At 45.2% G+C, this 20,935-nt stretch overlaps 1 protein-coding gene across 4 annotated transcripts in view; it reads left to right on the top strand.

The window, feature by feature from the left end:
- Positions 1-20,935, top strand: part of SPECC1 (sperm antigen with calponin homology and coiled-coil domains 1) — a 289,999-nt gene that overhangs the window by 250,889 nt on the left and 18,175 nt on the right. The window lies entirely within an intron of this gene.

Raw genomic sequence — 20,935 nt, 5'->3', positions numbered from 1 at the left:
GAGGGGAGGAGAGAGAGAGACTGAGACAGAGATAGAGATAGAAAGAATGAGAGAGACAGACAGCACAGAAGAGAGAGAGAGAGAGAGAGAGAGAGAAAAGCCCAAAGAGCAGACAGATCCTGGGGGTGGGAAGATCAGATCCTTGTGTGACTGAGGCAGCACTTCCTGTCAGAGCAAAGGTACTGAATTTCTAATCACAGACTCTGGATTTTTTTCCCGTGAGCTATGCAAGTGCTTTTCTCCTGTACATCGAATGCATAGATTGGCCTTATTCCTAGAAGTCCTGGGGGGGGGGGGGGGGAAGGAGGCAGGATAGAATGGGACCAAATGCCCCTCAGAGGCTGGAGCAAGAAGAATGAAGGGGTGGTCAGGAGAGGGTCCAACAGTTGCAGAGCCCGTGGCCTTGGACGAATGTCAAGCAGCAGAGGGCCTTCCCTGGCTTTGTCCCCTCTGATCCCCTATTTGGAGCTCCTTTGGCCAGTGAGTGATTTCGTGGTTTTGCCCATTGTTGGTGCTTCTGGGCAACAAGAGGCAAATGGCCGGAACCCTTCCCCACCCCCCACCCCCAAGGGCAGAATGTCAGTGCTGTGGGCAGTTGGGCTTACTTATGCGCTACCGAGCAATTAAAAGAGAGCCCTGTTCCTCTGAGGAGATTTGGCCCTCCCAACTGTTTGTCAACCGAATAAGCCAGCCGGAGGAGGGGTGAGGAAGGGGATGCAGAAAACCAACTTTGTCCTTGGATGTTCTTTGAGAAATCGGGTTTCTTTGTTCGCTTCCCAGCAGAGCCATCACTAGGCATTTTGGCATCTGGGGCAAATTTGTAGGGGAGGAGTATACAAGGGGCATTCTGGCCTGCTTGGATGCAGCGGTGCCAGGAGAGGCAGCGCCGGCTTCTTGAGGAGGGTCGACAGTCCCCAGCCCTGGAGAGGAGGAGGAAGGGAGGAAGCAGCGGGAATGGGCTGAGGCAATGGGAGGGAGACCTGGCCCATGGAGAGGACTGGAAGGCTTGAGAGTGATGCCACGTTGGATGAAGCCAGAAGGGACCTCAAAGGTCATTGAATCCAACCCCTCAGTGGACAGATGAGGAAACTGAGGCCCAGGGAGCAGAAGTGACTAGGTGGTAATATGGTAGTGAATGTCAAAAATGGACCATGAACCCAGCACCTTGGTTGTAGAGCCTCCGGGCCTGGAACACTCTGCCTCCTGGCTTCCCTGGCTTGTGGTCTCAAATCTCCCCTTCTCCAGGAGGCCTTTCCTAGTCTCCCCCACCTTTAGCGCCTTCCCTCTGAGGTTACCTCCCATTCATACTGTCTACATCTTCTATGTGCATGGGTATCTGCATGTCATCCCCTCCACTAGAACATGTGCATCTTGAAGGCAGGAACCAAGTTTTTGCCTTTTGTCGTATCTACAGGAAATTTCACAAGCCCTTGATAAATACTTGTTGACTCACTGTCAGGAGAGGAAGAGTGCCCCCATATACTCATACCCCAGGGCAAAGCCCCAGCGACCTTGCCCTGGTTCAGACTCTTTTACTTATATAAAGTATTCATGACCTGGATCATTATTCTCTTTTTTTTTTCTTTTTTTGGGCAGTGCGGGTTAAGTGACTTGTCCAGGGTCACACAGCTAGTAAGTGTGTCTGAGGCCAAATTTGAACTCAGGTCCTCCTGAATCCAGGGCCGGTGCTCTATCCACTGTGCCACCTAGCTGTTCCCTAGATCATTATTTTCAAAGGTTCTCAAAGGGCCTTTATGTAGATTGAAGGGAGAGGCAGGGATGGGAAGAGGGGTGGACCAAGAAATTCTCATGCCTTATAAATTCTTCTCTTAAGCCCACTACTTTGGAAAAGTTATAAATCAAATATCAGAATATCACATCCTGTTCAATTTGGGACTACCCCGTCGACATCATCGTCGTCCCCATCACACATACCACTTTATGAAAAGTATGCACTTAGGGAGGAAAAATAAATGTTTGTTAATTGAAAAAAAATTTTTAAATAACTTAAAATAAATAAAGTGGTACAGCCGTTTACTAAGAGGCAGCTTTGTCAGAAAGAAAAGCAGACTAAAGCCGGAGGACCTCAGCTTCATCACTTTCTTAGCTGTGTGACCTTGGGCCAGTCAGTAAACATTTCCTAAGCATCTACTATGTGCCAGCTAATAAGCGCTAGGGACACAAATAGGAAAAAAGAAAACAACGCCAGCCCTCAAAGAGCTTACAGTCTAATAACTCGGAAAGTATTATTTGAGCCCTCTGAGGGAGCGTCTTCATCTGTGAAGGGGACAACGAGGCTGATGATACTTGCATTAACTTACCACAGAGGGTTGCTGAGAGGGTCTAAGAATAATGATAAACAACCATATGGGAAGAGTAAGAGAAACAAGCTGGCCCCATCCTTGTGTCAGCTGGCTGGCCCAAGAAGATCTTCTGTCTGCAGAAGATAAGCATGGGTGCCATTGTTGTGATTTGTGGATTTAGTCCTGTCTGACTCTTCATGACCCCATTGGGGGTGTTCTTGGCAAAGATACTGGAAGGGTTGGCCATTTCTTTCTCCAACTCATTTTATAGATGAGAAAACTGAGGCAAACAGGCTTAGGTGACTTGTCCAAGATCACACAGCTACTAAATGTTCCTGGCAAAGATACTGGAGAGGTTGGCCCTTTCCTTCTCCAGCTCTTTCTTACAGATGAGGAAACTGAGGCAAACAGGGTTAAATGACTTGCCCAGGGTCGCAGAGCTAGTGTCTGAGGCTGGATTCGAATTCAGGTCCTCCTGACTCTAGGGCTAGTACACTCTCCACTGTACCACCTAGCTGCCTATTACTTTCATCCAATTACAAAAATTAATCACCTTGTCCACCTGTGAAAGAGTCCACCGAGAGCACAGTCGTGACTCAGTCCAAGACTGTTTGTATCAGAGCTCCGAAGAGGAGAAAAAGCAAATAATCATAACAGCCAGGACTTATGCTTGCCAAGCATTTTAAACACACCTCATTTAATTAAAACAACAACCTTGTGCAGGAGGGGCTATTATTGTCCCCATTTTATAGATACAGAAACTGAGGTTTAGTGAGATGAAGTGATTTGACCAGACCCATACAGCCTGAGGCGGGATTTGAACCCAGCGCCCTGGTGCCAGAACCAGTGTTCTTTACACTGTACCTCGCCAAAGGCAACCTGCCTGGCATTATGAATGGAGGTGCCCTGGGGTGGGGGGTGGGGAGGTTCCACTGTTCCACGGTCTCCATGTGCTTATTTTTGCATAAGCAGCCCATCGATCCAGATAACTAACTGTAAATGCTGTGTATCTCCACCACATCCCCACGTCCTCCCTGGTGTTGGGTTCTCGTTGCTTCTTTTTAAAGTGCTTTATAACTAAGAGGAGTTCATGAAGTGTGAGTCATTCTTATCATTGCTATAGGAAGATTTAGGCGTCTTGGAAGGGCTTGGGGCCAGCTCAGCAATGGCTCCTGTTGGTTGTACTTACACAGGACTTTGGAGTTTACCATGACGTGAGCTGGATGAGTCTCATTTCCTGGAAAAATTTGGGCCATCCGCAAATTCTTTGTGTGTCCTTGCTCTGGTCCGTGGGATCGGGGCCCCAGGCGGCCCCCTCTTTTATGGTCCTTGTCTCTGTAAATGTTTGTGTCTGTTGATTGTTGGGTTCATAAGTAAGATAGAAATAGAGGCTGGGTCTGTGATCTGCTTGGCATAGGAAACCCCTCCAATGAGGAAACTCCCTCTTCCGATGCAGTCTGGCGCCTTCTCTGAGAAATTAGGAGACTTGCTTCGAGTCACACAGCCTGCATGTGTCCATGGCAGCACGTGAACCCAGGTCTTCCTGGCTTGGAGGCCAGCTCTTTGTATCTGTATCTACTACAGTAGACGACATCATTCATTTGTTTTAAATATATAAAAAAAACCTACCACCTAGCACAACTGTTCCAAAATGTGATCTGTTGTTTTCTAAATTAATTGCATTTGTATCCCTCTGATAAGATGTTGAGTAGGTCTGTTTTATTTCAGAAAATTGTTTAAAACACTCACAATCAAATCTGGTCACTAGCAGTGACATGATTAAGCAGGGGCATGGTTGGTGTGATGGGGAGAACACGGAGCTGGGAGCCAGCTCTGCCTCTCAACCTGTGTGACCTTGGACAAGATGGGTCACCTCTGAGCCTCAGTTTCCCTTGTCTATGAAATGCTAATTAGCCAATCTGCCTCCCAGCCTGGCTCGCTAAGCAGTGTTGCTTTAGCTCAGGGATCTTGACATGGCGTCCCTGTGTAGATTTCAGGGAGTCCATGAGCTTGGATGCCCATGAGATTGTAAGCTCCTTGAGGGCAGGGATTGTCTTCTGCTTATTTTTGTATCCCCAGCATTTAGTACAGTTCCTGGCAATAGTAGATTCTTAATAAATGTTTATTGATTGATTAGATAAGGGGGGGAAATGGCATCTTTGTACTGTTTCCTTTGAAACCCTGTGTATTTGATTTGCTACTTTTAAAAACATGATTCGGAGAAGGGGTCCCTGGACTCCACCAGACTGTTGTCAAAGCAGCGCATGACACAGAAGAGGTTAAGAGACATCTTGCTATAGCCAAAGGGTGTTGTCAACCTTAACACTCTAAATTAATAATAACTGACATTCCCTGTGAGGAAACAGACCCATTAAGTGACTTTCTCATGGTCATATAGTAATACCGAACAGAGATCTGAGGGAGGATTTGAACTAGGGGCCCAGCCCTCTCTACCCACTGTCCCTAATTGCCCTAATTAATACAGGTGGCTAATTATTAATATCACTTCCTCCTCTATAAGATCAGATAGCTAGAACTGGAAGGAGTCTCACAGAAATCAACCCTTTCATCTTACAGATGAGGAGCTGAGGCCCAGAAAGTTTAAGTGACTTGCCCAAGGTCACATCAGTAATAGACGTCTTTGATTGAGACTAGTGATGACCTTGAAGTAATAATCCCTCGGATTTAGATAGCACTTTAAGGTTTAAAAAACACTTCTCACAACAACCCTGGGTGGCAGTAGGTCCTGCTACCTTTGCGGATGAAGGAACTGAGGTCACAAGGGGTTAAGTGATTTGCCCCTGGTCACACAGATAGTAAATGTGTGAGACTGGTTTTAAACCCAGGTCTTCTGGATTCCAGGTGCAGGGCTCTATGCATTGTACCACCCAGTTGCTTTCAAAGGAGATAATCTATTTCTAGTGCTTAAAGCTTTATTTCTAAAATTGCATTATTTTGTTGTTGTTCAGTCATTTTTCAGCCTTTTCCAATTCTTTTGACCCCTTTTGGGGTTTTCTTGGCAAAGATGCCAGAGTGGTTTGCCATTTCCTTCTCTAGCTCAAATCACTCCTCTCCATCTGCAAACCCCATCTTGAGTCCCCACGTGGTCAATAACGATCTCGAGAGTATGAGCTGTGCTTAAAAGGAATTGGGATGCTTCACTGGTACTGAGTTCCCCTTCCATGGAAGTAGTCAAGCAGAGGCCGATCGACCATTTGTCAAAGAAGTCACAGGAAGGATTTCTGCTTTCCGGAGGGCTCAGTGGTTTCCAAGGCCTATTCTATATCCCAGGCTTGGTGATATTGCTCATCTCAAATGACGGCGGTGCAGACAACAAGACAGCCATCTTGGCAACTCCCGTTTTCAATGATTTGATAGCTTTCATTTTGCATGTAGATTCCGAAAAATGAGCAGCACCAAATTGTATCAAATTCTATTAAGTGGATCTCTGTTGCCTCTTGTGTCTAGGATGGGGCTCAGTTTACAATTCACCCTTAAAACAGAATAATTGAATCATTTCTATTAGCATTGATTCAGTCTGCTCCAATGATCACTTAGAGAGTCAACTGTATATTTCTGAGTTTCCCTCCCCTCCTTGGGGTGTGTGTGTGTGTATGTGTGTGTGTGTGTATGTGTGGTCCAGACCTGTGATTTCACCTGTGTAGGGAACTTCCAGTAAGAAAACTTTATCATGCTGTTCAACACCTTTCCGGCATTTTATAGTCTTAACAGAGCTGCCTAGAACACTTAGAAGTTGTGACTTACTTGCTCAGGGTCACATGGCCAATAGGAGTCAGAGGCTAAACTTAAACCCAGGTCTTCTAGACTTTCAGTTCCACTCTCTGCCCACACTGACACACAGACCTCTCCTCCTAGTCACTGACACTGTCGAATGAAGTGATTTTCAAAATAATTATTCTGCTGGGTAATTATTACTACCAGTCTTGGCTCAGGAGAGGAGAAGGAAATGCACTTCTCATCTTTCATTGGTTTGAGGGTGGGGAATATAGGAGTATATTCAATATCAATATATCAGGAATATTCCAGTATATCTGGAAATTACTGTGATATAAAAACAAAAAGCATGAATAAAAAAACAACAACAACCAGTTCTGAGTCAGTTTAGGGGAAGGAGAGTAAGTTCACTTGCTTGATCATAGAAAATGAACTTTGAAAGTCTCAAGGCTGGTGCAATAGCTCCAAAGGGCATATAATGCCCGGAATAGCAATCAACTGCCCTCCATTTCCAGCAATGACGTCCACGGGAAATAAGCAACATGAGAGATTTAGCCTAACTACATGAGAAAGCCTTCCTGAGGTTGGTCAGGATGGATTATCTAGAGCAGTGGTGGGGAACCTGAGACCTCAAGGCCGCATGCAGCCCTCTAGGTCCTCAAGTGTGGTGCCAGTACCCCTGATTAAAGAGATCAAATCATTTCCTCTTTCCAAGATGCTTTTGGTACGGGCTTTGTCTAAAAGCAGGAGAATGGATTCAGTGACAGCCACCGAAAGCCCGAGAATTCTCAAATCTCTGTTGGATCATCCTGGCCTCACGTCCACCATTGTGCCCAGATTTCTCTATTGTGGTTATGATCTCATCAGAATTCAAACCTCAAACAGTTGTTGATTGTTTACAAGCCCAGAGGCAGAGATGTATTCAAAATGGCATTTAGGACTCTGGTCCCTTCTTGGGTGTGTTCTCGGGTTTGTGGGATGATTCCCTTTCTGGAGAGAGGACACAGTTGAAGGAAATTGACGTTTTGTTTCTTATAGCTGGAGCAGGAGAGAGGGGGGATAGTAAGCATAACTACTATTAAATAAGAAAGCTGCTGTAGCTACATCCCACACAGGTGGCCACACCTTCCTTCTATTCTGTTCTTTCTTGTCTTAATTTCCATGATCCCAGGCTTACCTAGTTCGCTTCCTATCTCTTGGATCTTGGACATCAGAGAAAATATCTAGTCCTCCATTTTGTTGGTCAGATGACTCAGGAGTTTACAAAATGTCATCTTACTTGATCTTCACAATAACTCTGAGGTAGGTACTATAATCATCCCCATTTTACAATTGAGGAGGCTAAGACAGTTTAAGTGACTTACCCAGGGTCACATAGGTAGTAAGTATATGAAGCTGGATTTAAACTCAGGTCTTCCTTACTCCAGGCCTAGTGCTCTATCTAATGCACCACTAATATAGAAAGCTTTACCTGGCAGTGAATGGATGCATGAATGAATGGTTAAAAGGATGGACAGATGAATGGAGTCATGGATGTATGGATAGAAGGAGGATGGATGATGGGTGGCTAGAAGGATGAATGGATAGGAGGATGGATGGATGGATGGATGGAAGGATGGATGGATGGATGGATGGATGGATAGAAGGATGGATGGATGGATGAATGGATAGATAAAAGAATGGATATATGAATGGAAGAAGGGATGGATGGACAGATGAATGTATGGATGAATGAATGAATTCATTCATTAGCCTGCTTTGTCATAAAGGTTTATTCATTAGCTTCCTATGTTCTCTAGGATGAAATGCAAACTCCTCTGTTTGGTATTTGAAGCACTTCCCAACCCGATTCCAACCTACTTTTCCACCCTGTCATATACTCTTTCATCTGGTCAAACTGACCTTCTGGATGGTTCCTCCTATGTGGCACTCTATGTCCCATCTCCACACTTTTGCTCAAGCTGTCCCCCATGCCCGGAATGCCCTACCTCATCTCCTAGAAGCCCTGGTTTCCTTCAGTGCTTAATTAGCTTGTGTCTGCTCCTCCATGCAGCCTTCCTTGGTCCCTCCTGGCTGCTAGTCCCCCATTTTCCCCTCAGAAATATTTTTGTTGCTGTGTACATTCTATCTCACCCTATAGAATATAAGCCCGCTGAAGGCAGGAACTGTTCCATTTTTTTGTCTTGGTATCCTCAATATGGAGCACCGTAATCAGCACATCTGTCTGTTTGTTACTGAGGACTGGACCACTGACTTCTTTGTGATACGGAACTCCCCAGTGAAGAAACTCCCTCTACTGTCCGTCAATAAACATTTATAAAGTGCCTACTGTGTACCGGGCCCTATGCTCAGTGCGGGGGATACAAATACTGAAAAAGAAAGAATTCTTGCCCTCCAGGAGTTTATACTTTAATGGGGGCAGATAACATACAAGAGGAAACAGGAAGGAGGAGGGTGGGGGGGAGGCTGAGGGAGAGAAGGTGGGTCTGAGAAGTCCCAAAGCAGTGCAGTTGGCTGAGAAAAGAGGAGATGTTTTGAGCTGAGTGCCCTCCTTAACTGGAGTTTGAGGTTCATGGCCCCACCCTCTATTTAGAGACGCAGAGGTTAGCAATGAGGTGAAATACACCAAGGCTGATGAAATCTTTTAGGATGATGAGGTTTTCCCAATTATGAGCTTCCTAGAACATGGGGAAAACAACAGCAATGACTGGTCAGCACCTTATCTGTAACTGATAAATGCTGCAAGGTTCTTAACCTTTTTTGTATCACAAACCCTTTTGGCAGTCCAAGGAGGTCTGTAGACCCCTTCTCAGAATAAAGTCTTTAAATACATCCAAAAAAACATGTAGGATAACAAAGGAAACCAATTATATTTAAATGTAATTATCAAGATATTTTTTAAAACAAGATTTTGGACCCCCAGGTTAAGAACCCCTATCTTAGAGAGTTGCCTAGACTAAGGGGAGTGACTTGCCCAGGGTCACACAGTATGGGCCAGAAGGGATATTTGAAGCCACATTCTCTTGGCTTCAAAGCCCGATTTCTGTCCACTCTCCTTGTACAGAATCAGTCTGATGGATTGACAGGGCAGACAGATGCAGTCTGTCCGATCTTGGCCTCTGATATTGCTGCTGGAATTCTGTGCCTTGGTCTCAGGAAGCTCGGTAGCTCGCTTTCCTTTCGTTTGACCCACTGTCCGGTTTCCTCCTATAACTGAGGTTCAGGCCACACTTCAGCTGAGCCCCAGCCCACTCTGGTTTTCCCTCTAGATCTGCCAAATGGCCCAGCAGCTGCTTAGAATTCACCCATCCCAACTGGCTATGGACATTCATTCTCTTTCAAATAGGGTCTATTTTTATCAGAAACCTGCCAGATGACACACCAAGCTTTTTCTCCCCCCCGCCACAAAAGGCTCCTGTGGGGTTCTGCACGTCCCAGCATGCCCAGAGGTCAAGCTAGCCGGCAGCGGCAGTGGCCTGGGTCACCCCAAGACAATGTTTGTTTTTCCTCCTTCTGGGTCAGAAGCATGTGAGGGGAGATGGGTCAAGGTGATGGTTCTGGGCCATCTTAGGCCTCCTCAGCCTAAGAGAGAGTGAAAGGAAGGAAGCATCTGATCTTGATAAGGCTGGGGAATGTCTGATTTCCCTCAGGCTCCCCAGGGTCCCCTGCCATCATCCTCCCATGGAGTTAATGGACTAGACATCTGGTCTTAATGTCAGAAGCATAAAAGGGACAGCTGCGGTCACATCTTGGCCTTCTCCCTCTGCAGATTTAACTTTAAAAACCATTCTGAAAAGACAAAATCTAAGAGTTCCCTTCCAATTCTTTCCAAAGCAATCCTCATATATAGCTAAGGTCCACAATGAGCTGTATCTGGCGCTTTGAGGTCCCAAACTGCAAAGAATGGGGTCACCATGCGATTCTTGTGCAGCTGCAGACAGGGACAGATCTCCATATGACCAGGACATCCCCTGCTTATTTTTTTTTCTTTGTGTTTTATTATTTTACTGGAGCTTTTCGTTCTTTCAAAGTCACGTCCACTCCCTGGGAACCCACTCTTGTAATTAAAAGAGGAAAGCAACTTGACCCTGAAGAAGGAAGGAGAAAATGTACTTTTCTCCTTTGTTTGCAGAGGTGGAGAACTGGGGGTGTGGAGCATTGAATATGCTGGCAGTCTCAGCTGATGTCAGTTCTGCTGAGTTGATTCCCCCCACTCCCCCCCCATTTTATTATTTGTTACAAGGGTTGAGTCACTGAGTTGGGGAGAGAATTTGTGGGAGGGGTATATTTAAAAATGTAGATGATATTGAAAACAAAAGATAGAACTAAAAACATTTTTAAAAAGGAAAACAGTTAAGCAAAACTGATCAACAAAACAATCATTCGTGACAGTGCATGCAACATTCTGTACCTGTAGGTTCCCACTTCTTTCTTTTTTTTTTTGGTGAGGCAATTGGGGTTAAGTGACTTGCCCAGAGTCACACAGCTAGTTGGTATTATATGTCTGAGGCTGGATTTGAACTCCAGTGGTCCTGACTCCAGGGTTAGTGCTCTATCCACTGCATCACCTAGCTGCCCCAAGGTTCCCACTTCTTTACTGAAAGGAGGTACATGTGTTCAACCACCTGTCCTATGAGACTAAGATGCATTGTCTACTTTGAAAGAATACTAGGGTGTTCGAATATTTAAAATGTTATGTTTTGATCCCCAGAAACCAGAATGAAGAGGATAACTTGTCTCTGTTTTGTCTCTGCTTGGTTGACGAATGCTTCCATGGAGACATTCTCATCTGGGCAGATTGATCAGGAGACCCTAGGGTTGGAATCTCACCTCCAATATTTGTTAGCTAGGTGACTTGTGAATTTATATAATGTATCAAAATCATTAACGAGTGAGATAAAGATGAAATAATCTTTGAGTCAAGAGTCAGTGGGGGGCCACTGGAGTTCATTGATACAGGCAGACTGGTGCTTTCGGAAGACTGCTTTATCAGCTGTGTAGACTTGAGGCAGGGGGACCAGTTAGGAAATTATTAGACTAGTCCAGGTGAGAGGCAATGGAGACCCGATCTAGGCTGGTGGTTGTGTGAAGGTGAAGGGGACAGATGCCCAAAATATTGGAGAGATTGAAAAAGCAAGATATGGCAACTGATTGGATATGTGGGGTGGGAGGAAGAAGGAGCTGAGGATCACTTCGAAGCTGTAAAAAGCGGGGGGCCTGGAAGGACGAGGTGCCCGGGGTGTAATAAGGTGTTTGTTAGAGGAGTGGGTTTAGAGGGAAAGATGTGATGAGATCAATAGTGCAGTTCACAGCCCTTCTACATCTGTTCAACCTTTACCACTGACTATCCCACCTAAAATGAAAAGGGTTTTGGGGGGAAGGGAGGAGCAGGCAGCCACCAGGCATCCAGGGGCCACAGGATAAATATTCTGGGCCAGGAGGGGGATTTCCCAACCCCATCCTGCTTTGATGCAGCTGTCACTGTGGGGCACCGTGTCAGCACCCACCCTGAGGCTGGACTCATCGACTGGCTTTTTCCCTGTGCTAACGTTGCTTCCAACTCAAACCTGAAACCTGAAAGGGAATGCTAAATGTCAGGGCGCCGCCTGACAATCCCATGTCTCTCCCAGACTCTCACTTAGGCAAGATCTACTCTCCACCCACCCCTTAAAACGGTCCAAATGTTAAGCATTCGATGAATGAGAGGGAAAAGCTTAGGAGGCCTAGATTCCAAATCACTTTCCTAATAATAATAGCAACAGTGCGCATTTATGTAGCGCTTTATAAATATTATCTCCTTCTATCCTCACAACAAATTCTGGGTGGTTGAAGCTCTTATTCTCCCCATTTTACAGATGGCAAAACTGAGGGAGGCTGGGGCTAAGTGACTTGCCCAGGGTCACACAGCTAGCTAATTGTCTAGAGGCTGGATTTGAACCCAGATCTTCCTGAATCCAGGCCCAGAACTCTATCCACTGTGCATCTTGGCTGCCTTTGTAACTAGTTCCCTGTAAATTGTATCTAAAAAAATTTTTTTTTACTGTGAAAATGTAGTTCACTGCTATTGAGAGGTAGCCTGGCAGAGCAGACCTAGAAATAGGACTTGTGGAGGCTGAACCCAACCTGGGCTTGGAAGGGACTTAGGGAAAGAAGAAGACCCTGGCTTCATATAGCTCCCCTGACGCTTGCTAGATTTGTGACCCTGGGCAAGTCCCTTGACCTCCATGGGCCACAGTTTCCTCATCTCTAAAATGGGTCATAATAAAAGCCATCATACCCATCTCATGGGGTTTTTAAGTGAGATGATGGACGTAAAGTGTCCGTTGTTATTAGTATTGATAGCGTTAGTTAGGCAGAGAGAGTGAGAATCTCAAATTAATGGAGGTTGCTGAGAATGGCAGGAGATACTCCTTATGGATTTTCTCCAGAAGCTCTTATCCCCACTCCAGTTTAGGATGAATCGAAGGGGAAGTAGGAGTGGAGAGCAGGGGCCCAGGGGGTTGCGGCGATTTGTGGCCAGGGTGCTGGACACGCTTTATCTCCCGGGATCTTCACAACAGCCCTGTGATGGTGGTAGTACCTGAACATGGGAATTAAAAACTGCCAGGAAGGACCGAACCACATTAATAGACACGGGCGTTTTTTCTTTATTGATCTATAGGGCAAAGAAAATAGAGATGATAGGATGAAAATTGTTACATCAAAATAGAAAGATAATATCTGCTTGTAATTATTAGTACTTAAAGTACATTTGCACAGATAGGAGACATTAGAGTAAAATTAGTGTTTTTAATTGCTTCAGTTGACAAGCTTGTCCTTCTAATGTTAATTAAGCACTTCCTATGGGCAGCTAATGGATGGAGCACTGGGCCTGGAGTCAGGAAGATTCATCTTCATGGGTTCAAATCCAGCCTCAGACATTTACTAACTGTGTGACCCTGGACAAGTCACTTCACCCTGTTTGCCTGCCTCAGTTTCCTTAACTGTCAAATGAACTAGAAAAAGAAATGGCAAACCACTGCATTGTCTTTGCCAAGAAAACCCCAGATGGGGTGACAGACAGTCAGACATGACAGCAAATGTGCTAAGGACTGCACTAGGTACTGAGAATAAAACAAATGCACCCCCACCCTCAGAGGTGGGGGACCCTGGGTGTGGACTATTACATTCACTGCCAGAAAGAGGTTGATATGTGGGTTCATTTTCCTAAACCAACCCCTCCCTGCTCTGTCTCTCTTTTTTATTCTTTATTTTAAAGGTGGCTGTCAGGGTTAGGGATGGAGAAGAATATATTGGGAAATGAAAGTAACCAAAAAAAAGAGAAAGAAGTCAATAAAAACCAAAGCTTTTAAACAGCCCTGTCCTCAAAGAGCTTGCATTCTGCTTGGGAAAGGGGTAAGGGGCAATGGTTACTGAGAGATAAATACAAAGTCATCTCAAAAGAGAAAGAACACCAGCATCTCTGAGAATCGGGACACGTCTGGTGGTAGGAGGGGTTGCCTGAGCTGGGCCTGGAAGGAAGATACTAGGGTCACAGGAGTTGGAAGTGAGGAGGGGGAGCACATGAAGGAGTCATCAGAAATCAGCTGGAAAAGTGGCTCTCAGCTGGTGCTGTTCAGTCGTGTACGATTCCCCGTGACCCCATTTGGGGTTTTCTTGGCAAAGATGCTGGAGGGGTTTGCCATTTCCTTCTCCAACTCGTCTGACAGATGAGGAAACTGAGGCCAACAGGGTTAAGTGACTTGTCCAGGGTCACACAGCTAGTAAGTGACTGAGGCTGGATCTGAACTCAGGTCTTCCTGATTTCAGGCCCAACGCTCTAGCCAGTGTACCACCTTGCTGCCTCCAAGACCTCTAAATGCCAGGCTAAAGATTCCATATTTTATCCCAGAAACAATATTACTATCCCCATTTTACAAGTGAGGGTGTAGAGGCCCAGCTAGCTCAAGTCACTGTCCCAAGGCCCCATCAGATGTTTCCGGTGGCTCCCATCACCCTCCCCCACCTAGTCCATGCCCCACACAGCAGGCCTCCTTCCCAGTGATGAACTGTCATCTGAGTGCCTCACTCTTTCTCCAGATCATTTAGCTCAAAGGCAGACAGGTCTGAGTACCTTTAAGACAGCTGCCAGACCCCAGGTCAGCCGGCATCTTCTGCCCCCCTAATAAGTGTAACCTGATCAACAGTGTAGAATCTGTTCCTTGAAAGGATTCCAAAAAGCCTCCGCGTATGCCCATCGCATAATTAACTTAGCCCATTTGAGATTGGCCGTCTGCGGAGATAAAGGCCCCTTGTGTGAGAAGTCGGGGCCCGGCAGACGAAGGTCTTATCTCATCCTGATGTCTTGGTTCTGTTTTTGTGGCTGACAGATTCCAGGTCCATCACTTCATCTCCCAACATTAGTGTATAGGAGTGACGGGGGCCAGGGCCGCTCACCAGTTGGCCCTGGACTTCCTGACTCACTAAGTGTGTCTCCAAACCCAGTTATTTCCTGATTTATGCCTGTATTTATCCCATTTATAGAGGGAGATTTGTTTTTAATAGCCCTGACTCGATGAAATAATCATGCCCTCAAATTGGAGCAGGTCCATTAAGGTCTTAGAGACCTGAGGAAAAAAACAGCTTGTCTCACCCTCTGTCAACTTTACAGAAATTCAGCAAACATTGTTATTCAGATGCTAATTATCCAGTTTGTTAGCTATGGAGACCTCCCCTCCATTCCTGCTGGCATCTCAGTCTGAGGGTAAATGTCCATGAATTGTGGGCATTTCAAATCACCTGTTTTCTTTCCCTTTCTTCTTTCCCTCTTCTCTTCCCCAAGCTTTTCTGCCCTTTTCCCCTCCCTACCTGTGTCTCTTCACTTTTCCTCATCCACAAAAGAGGTTGTGCTAGCAAATGTTTAACAACCAGCTTTCTGTTTAACAACCAGGTCTCCAAATAGGCTCAGGACATACGGTTTGAAGTTTAAACTGCATTATTTGACATGTTCTCCATCACTTTATGAAATTTAGGCAATCACAAAGCAGTAATCAAGCCGTGATTGATTTGTAGATTTTGCTGACTTCCAAGGTGTAAACGTCCACACCGAGTTAGCGGCCGCCTATCCCTGCCCCTAAGGGTCCTTCCTGCTAGAGATCTATGGTCTTTGACCCCATAACTCTGAAGTAAGTTGCCAAGATGAGTAAGATGTGATCCCGGCACTGAATGAGTTTACAATCTAGTAAAGTCCTAGTAGGGGAGGGCAATGAAACAAGGCCTGGAAACTGGGAGACTTGTTAAGAGGTTATTGACATTCGAGGTAATAGGAAAGGGTGGGAAAGAGGATTACACCTGGGAGTAAAGATAAGGTACCACAAAGGTGATAATAATAATAATAAAAACCCACATTCCCAGAGAGCATAAAGGTTTATAAAACTTCCCTAAACTCTGCCTAATTATAATGACCAAGCTTGTCCCTGAAAAGGAGATGAGAAAAAAGCATTCCCCTCCCTTCTTTGCAGAGGTGGGGGACTATGGGTGTGGGGCAGTACTTGCACTGTTATACTAGGTTAATACATTGGTGAGTTTTGCTGAGCAGCCTTCCCCTCACCCCCCATTCCCTTCAGTCCTTTATTATGTGGGGTGACTCTGTGTGGCAGGGAGATGGAATGATACATTTGGAGATGAAGCTAACGTGAAAATAAAAGATAACAATAAAATGATTTGTTAAGTGATTGTATTTATATAGTGTTTTAAAGTTTGCAGAGTACTTTACAATGATTATTTCACTGGATCCTTACAGCAACCCTGGGAGGCAGGTGCTGTTATTATCCGTGTTTTAGAGATGGAGAAACTGAGGCAGACAGAGGTTAAATGACTTGCCCAAGGTCACACGTCTGAGGTTGGATTTGAACTCAGATCCCTCACTCTATCCACTATGTCTGGTAGCTGTCTGTTTTTACTTTCACCTAAAAAACACCACCCTCTGAAGGGGTTATGTTGAAGCCAGCTTGAACCAGCTCAGGAAAGCTGATTGTTAAAATTTCAATATGAGCATTTACACCTTGGAAATCAGCAAAAGCTACAAATCCGGCCTTGTCTTGTTGTTCTGCTAATTGTCTAGACTTAAGGAAGTGTTATTAATAATGTTAATAATTAAAATTTAAAATGTTAATGTTAAAAATGTTAACAATCCAGATTAAACTTAAAAGTATGTCATGTGTATAGGAATAGGATTTCCACCACCACCACCACCCCTTGCTGGAGAGATGGTTGTTAAACACTTATCAATTTACTCCTTTAGTAGTGTAACTCCTGTCATGCCCATTCCACAGATAAGAAAACCGAGGCTCAGAGAGATTATGATGGGCCCAATATTACGGAGGCTGACTGAGAGCAGACACTGATTCCTTTTTGTCCTTGTATTCCCAGCACCTAGTACAGTGCCCAGCATGCAGGAGGAGCTTAATAAATGCCTTGTGGGGCATTATTTGGTAGTGAGTAGAAAGTCTAGTCCCTGGCCAAGACGGTTCGTCTCACACGAAGGAAGGGCTCTATTTCACCAGCAAATGCTACGCCTCAAACTCGAGCAGGCTGTCTCAACGACATGAACCAGAACAGGAACAAAGTAACCAAGTCTGGAGGAATCTGTGGGACTTCTCCCCACTACGGAGAGCTCAGCACTCCTGTCCAGCGGACAGTACCTGCTCATGTCATGTCTGTCTAGTGAGCCTCGCTGCGAGATTTAGGTTTCCGGCAAGCTTTGCAGTCCTCTCCTCTGGAATTTTGGGGAGATCTAGAAACCGGATAAATGGAGGCAACTGCTTTTCAAATTCATGTGTCTGTCTCCTGTTTCTGCTTTAGTTTTATGAATACCCATATCCCTCTTTCCTCCCCAGAGAGCCATCCCTTGTAACAATGAACAACAGAGGGAGAAGGGGAAAAAGCGACTTGGCAAAATGAACTGATGTATCGGCCAAGTGTGACAGTAAATGCACGGCTCCACACCCACAGTCCCTCACTTCTCTGGTGCTAAAGCTCTTCATAAATGCTTGTTAACAGGCTAGTTGACAGCAGAGTTCCTCCCTTCAATGAGCTTACATTTTCATGAGATTCCTTTTGGGTATGGAATGGATTAGATGGTCATCTGTGATTCTGCCTCAATTTCCTCATCTGTAAAATTGAGATAATGTAGGAAAATACGCAAACCTTCTTCCAGGCCTATTGCCGGGACCAGATGAGAGATCTGGTTTCATTAGCCAGAAAGGCCTCTCTAAACATATCAGCTTAACTTATCCTTATACTTACTGTGACTCACTCCCTCCCCATCCTGACTTTTAGAGCTGTTACCTTCTCCCTCACTGGGGATGCTAAAAAAAAGGGGGCGGGGCAGCTATTCCCTATCCAACATTTCCATTAGCAGTGGAAAATGTATTGTGGAACAGATCCAGCAGCTGTCAGCCCAGAGGGTACGAAATGTGGTAGGGAAGGAGGCTGGTGGAGACGTCTCCAGAGCCAGGACTTCAGGTGTCCAGCTGTGGGCAGCTGTGAGACCAGAGGGGCGCCCACACCACCGCCAATGCCTGGCAATCTGGCTCCATCTGTAACTTACGGGGATTCTCCCTTTGGAAATGGGCTTGGTATTGTTTGTTTTTAATGCTTTAGAAATCTAGAGAGGTCACAATAGTCTAGGAGAATTCTTTAGGGAGAGAGAAGACAGCTCAGTCTTCTAGCCTGCAGACAAGTCTATGCCATCTCTGGGGGGAGGAAGAGGAGGCTGCCCTTGGCAATGGGGCGGGTAGAGGGAAGTGCTGAGCTCAGTGGTCCTCGTGTGAATTTGGCAAGCAAAGATGAAAAATTTTCAGGCCCAGTGATCTTACAGAATTGCCAGGGTTGCTATACAATGGTTGTGTGTTTGCGGCTTGTGACTTCAGTGCCAGGATTTGCATGGGAATATGTAACTGGGCAAGGAAACTCAGTGTCTCCTCTTTATGGAAACAATGAGGATTTTAAAAGAATATAGAAGCACAGATCTGGAGGGGAATGGATCTCAGAGGCCATCTAGGCCAACCCCCTCCTTTTACAGATGAGGAAACTGAGGCCTTGGGGATGGAAGTGACTTGCCCTGGTAGTGAGTGGCTAAGCTAGGCTGTGAGCTAAGGTCCTGTGACCTGGGATGGAGTCTGGGGAAGGGGCACTGGCCCCCATCTCCAGTTTTGTGAAGGGTGCCTGGGGGTGGTGTCATAGAACTATAGATTTAGAGCTGGCAGGGTTCTGAGTGTTCACCTGGTCCCATAATTGTATGATTGGCAGGACTAGACAATCCAAGGGGTGTCATTATCTACCTGCCCAACATGGAGAATCGCCACACTGGGATTTGGACTCAGGTTTTCTAACTCCAAATCTAGTCCTTTCCAGGTCTTCCAGACATCAGGCCCAGCACTCTAACCATTGGACTACCTGGCTCCCAAAAGAATTGAGATGAGTTAGTTCACTATGACTTGGGTTATGGGCTTCCCCCTTTTCCCATATTACTCTTTGAAATGCTAATTGACCACTACTCACTTCTCTTCATCTACTCTAACTTCAGATCTCCAGAGGTTTCTCTCTGAATGGCAAAACCAGAGAATACCAATGGGAGAGACCTTACTTTCTCTTCTGTAGCAGCAACATAATTTAGAGGACTGGATTAATTCAAAACAAGGGCAAAATCTGGGCTCTGGACCAGAGGCTTCCCACGCCCAGGCTTAAAACAAATGTTTACATTTTGGATCAGGCTATCGATAATTCAGCCTCTGGCCTATCTGCCAGGGGAAAAGTTGCCTGACCTGTTTGGAGACTAAAGCCAGCTGTATCAGTCAGGGTTAAGTGAACAAAATTCACCTTTGAGGCTTCTCCCCTTGTCACTGGAGCCCATCCTGGGTACCCTCTTATTTGAGGCTTCTACCCTAAAATCTGTTGTAGGGCCTTCTGTCACCTATCCGCAGCCCCCTACATTTAAAATTGCCCCTCCATATCTGACCCCGATAGGGCCTGTGTATTGTCACAAAACAGTGGAGTTGAAGTCCAAAAATATGGGCAAGGGTCCTGCCACTCATCCCCTATGCAGCTGTAGGCATGTCACTTAGTTATGGTTCTATATGGATCTGTGCCCCAATTTAACCTGGCCTTTTAAAAAAAATTATTAAATTTATTTTTTCCTCAATTACATCTAAACACAATTTTTAACATCCACTTAAAAATGTTTTGAGTTCCAAATTCTCTCCCTCTCTTCCTCTCTTCCCCTCCTTGAGAAGGCAAGCAGTTTGGTATAGGTTATATATGTGCAGTCATGCAAAATACATTTCCGTATTAGCCATGTTACGAAAAAAAAACCAGACCAAAACCAAGAAAAATAAAGTTTAAAAAGTCTGCTTTGATCTGCATTCAAACTCCATCAGTTCTTTCTCTGGAGGTGGATAGCATTTTTCATCATAAGTCCTTTGGAATTGTCTTGGTCATTACATTGCTCAGAATAATAATCATCATTACAATGTTGCTGTTATTGTGTACAATGTTCTCCTGGCTCTGCTCACTTCACTTACATCAGTTCATGTGAGTCTTCGCAGGTTTTTCTGAAACCATCTAGGTCTCCATTTCTTATAGTGTTCCATCACAATCGTATGCCATAGCTTTAAACCATTTAAACAATAACGACTCCAGTTGGATTGTCTAGCCCAGCCCATCATATAACTGAATTTTCTTCACTGTTCTTGGGGAGAATGGCTCGCCTTTACCCTTGAGTCATTATCCATTCATCCACACCCCACCCCACCTATAGTTATATGATGACGCAGTGCAGCAGTCTCTCTAACTCTCACCTTCACCCTCTACATCAAAATTGTTCAAAGAGGGTGAGGAAATCCATCCAGAATGTTGCCACCTCCCCAGAAAGCCCTGGAGTGTCCTGACCTAGTAGTTAGGAGATAGTCATCTGACCCTGAATAATTATTTGATGGTTGGCATTTAAGACCAAGGAGGGGAAAGTTCAGTGTCAGGGCAGGGGGCCTGAGGGAGCTCCTCACAAAGGAGCATGATACAGTAGAAAGCAAGCAAAATTTGAAGTCAGGTGACATGGGTTCAAATCTTAAATCAGGCACTAACCTGGGTGACCCTCAAGGAAGTTACTTCACTTGTGTGGACCTCAGCTCCTTATCTGCAAAATGGGGGATGGGGCGGGTTAGATGACCTCAAAGGTCCCATCCAACTCTAAATCTGTGATTTTTTTTAATTACAAAATCTTACCACATTGGCAACATCTAACTTGCCCCATACTTTCTGTGTGCCAGCCCTGCTGATGATAATTATCTCATCTTGTCCAGATTCTGTTGGTCTATAAGAGGTTATTAGCTAATGAGGGAGGCTCCCTGCTTAAATTTCCTGTACTGTACAATTTCTGGTTGTTATGATCCATTGTGTTTGATAGGTGCTTATGAGAATTACAGAAATAACTTTGTATCCTAAAAATGAGATCACCTTCCAGTTACATAAAATACAGAATTATTTGCAGGTTGTGTCGTCCATTAGAAGGCAGTTTCCTCATCTGTCAAATGGGCTGGAGAAGGAAATGGCAAACCGCTCCAGTATTTCTGCCAAGAAAACCCCAAATGGGGTCATGGAGAGTTGGATGCTACTGAAAATGACTGAACAAAGCATTGTCAAAATCTTTTTAAAACAAGTTCTGAGCTTCTAGGTGAAGAACCCTTGGGCCCGGATGATGAAGATGATGATAGTAACAGCTAATGTTGGTAAAGCACTTTGTGTATGTTTTCTTATTTGGTCCTCACAACAACCCTGGGAGATAGGTATAACAGATATTATTATCCCCATTTTACAGAAGAGGAAACTGAGACCCAGAAAAGTTAAATGATTTGCCATGG

This window comes from Vombatus ursinus, unplaced genomic scaffold (genome assembly GCF_900497805.2).
Source record: "Vombatus ursinus unplaced genomic scaffold, bare-nosed wombat genome assembly UNPS02014768.1, whole genome shotgun sequence".
Classification (NCBI taxonomy): domain Eukaryota; kingdom Metazoa; phylum Chordata; class Mammalia; order Diprotodontia; family Vombatidae; genus Vombatus; species Vombatus ursinus.
The sequence above is the reverse complement of the archived record's forward strand: the minus strand, read 5'-3'. Positions and strand labels throughout refer to the sequence as shown.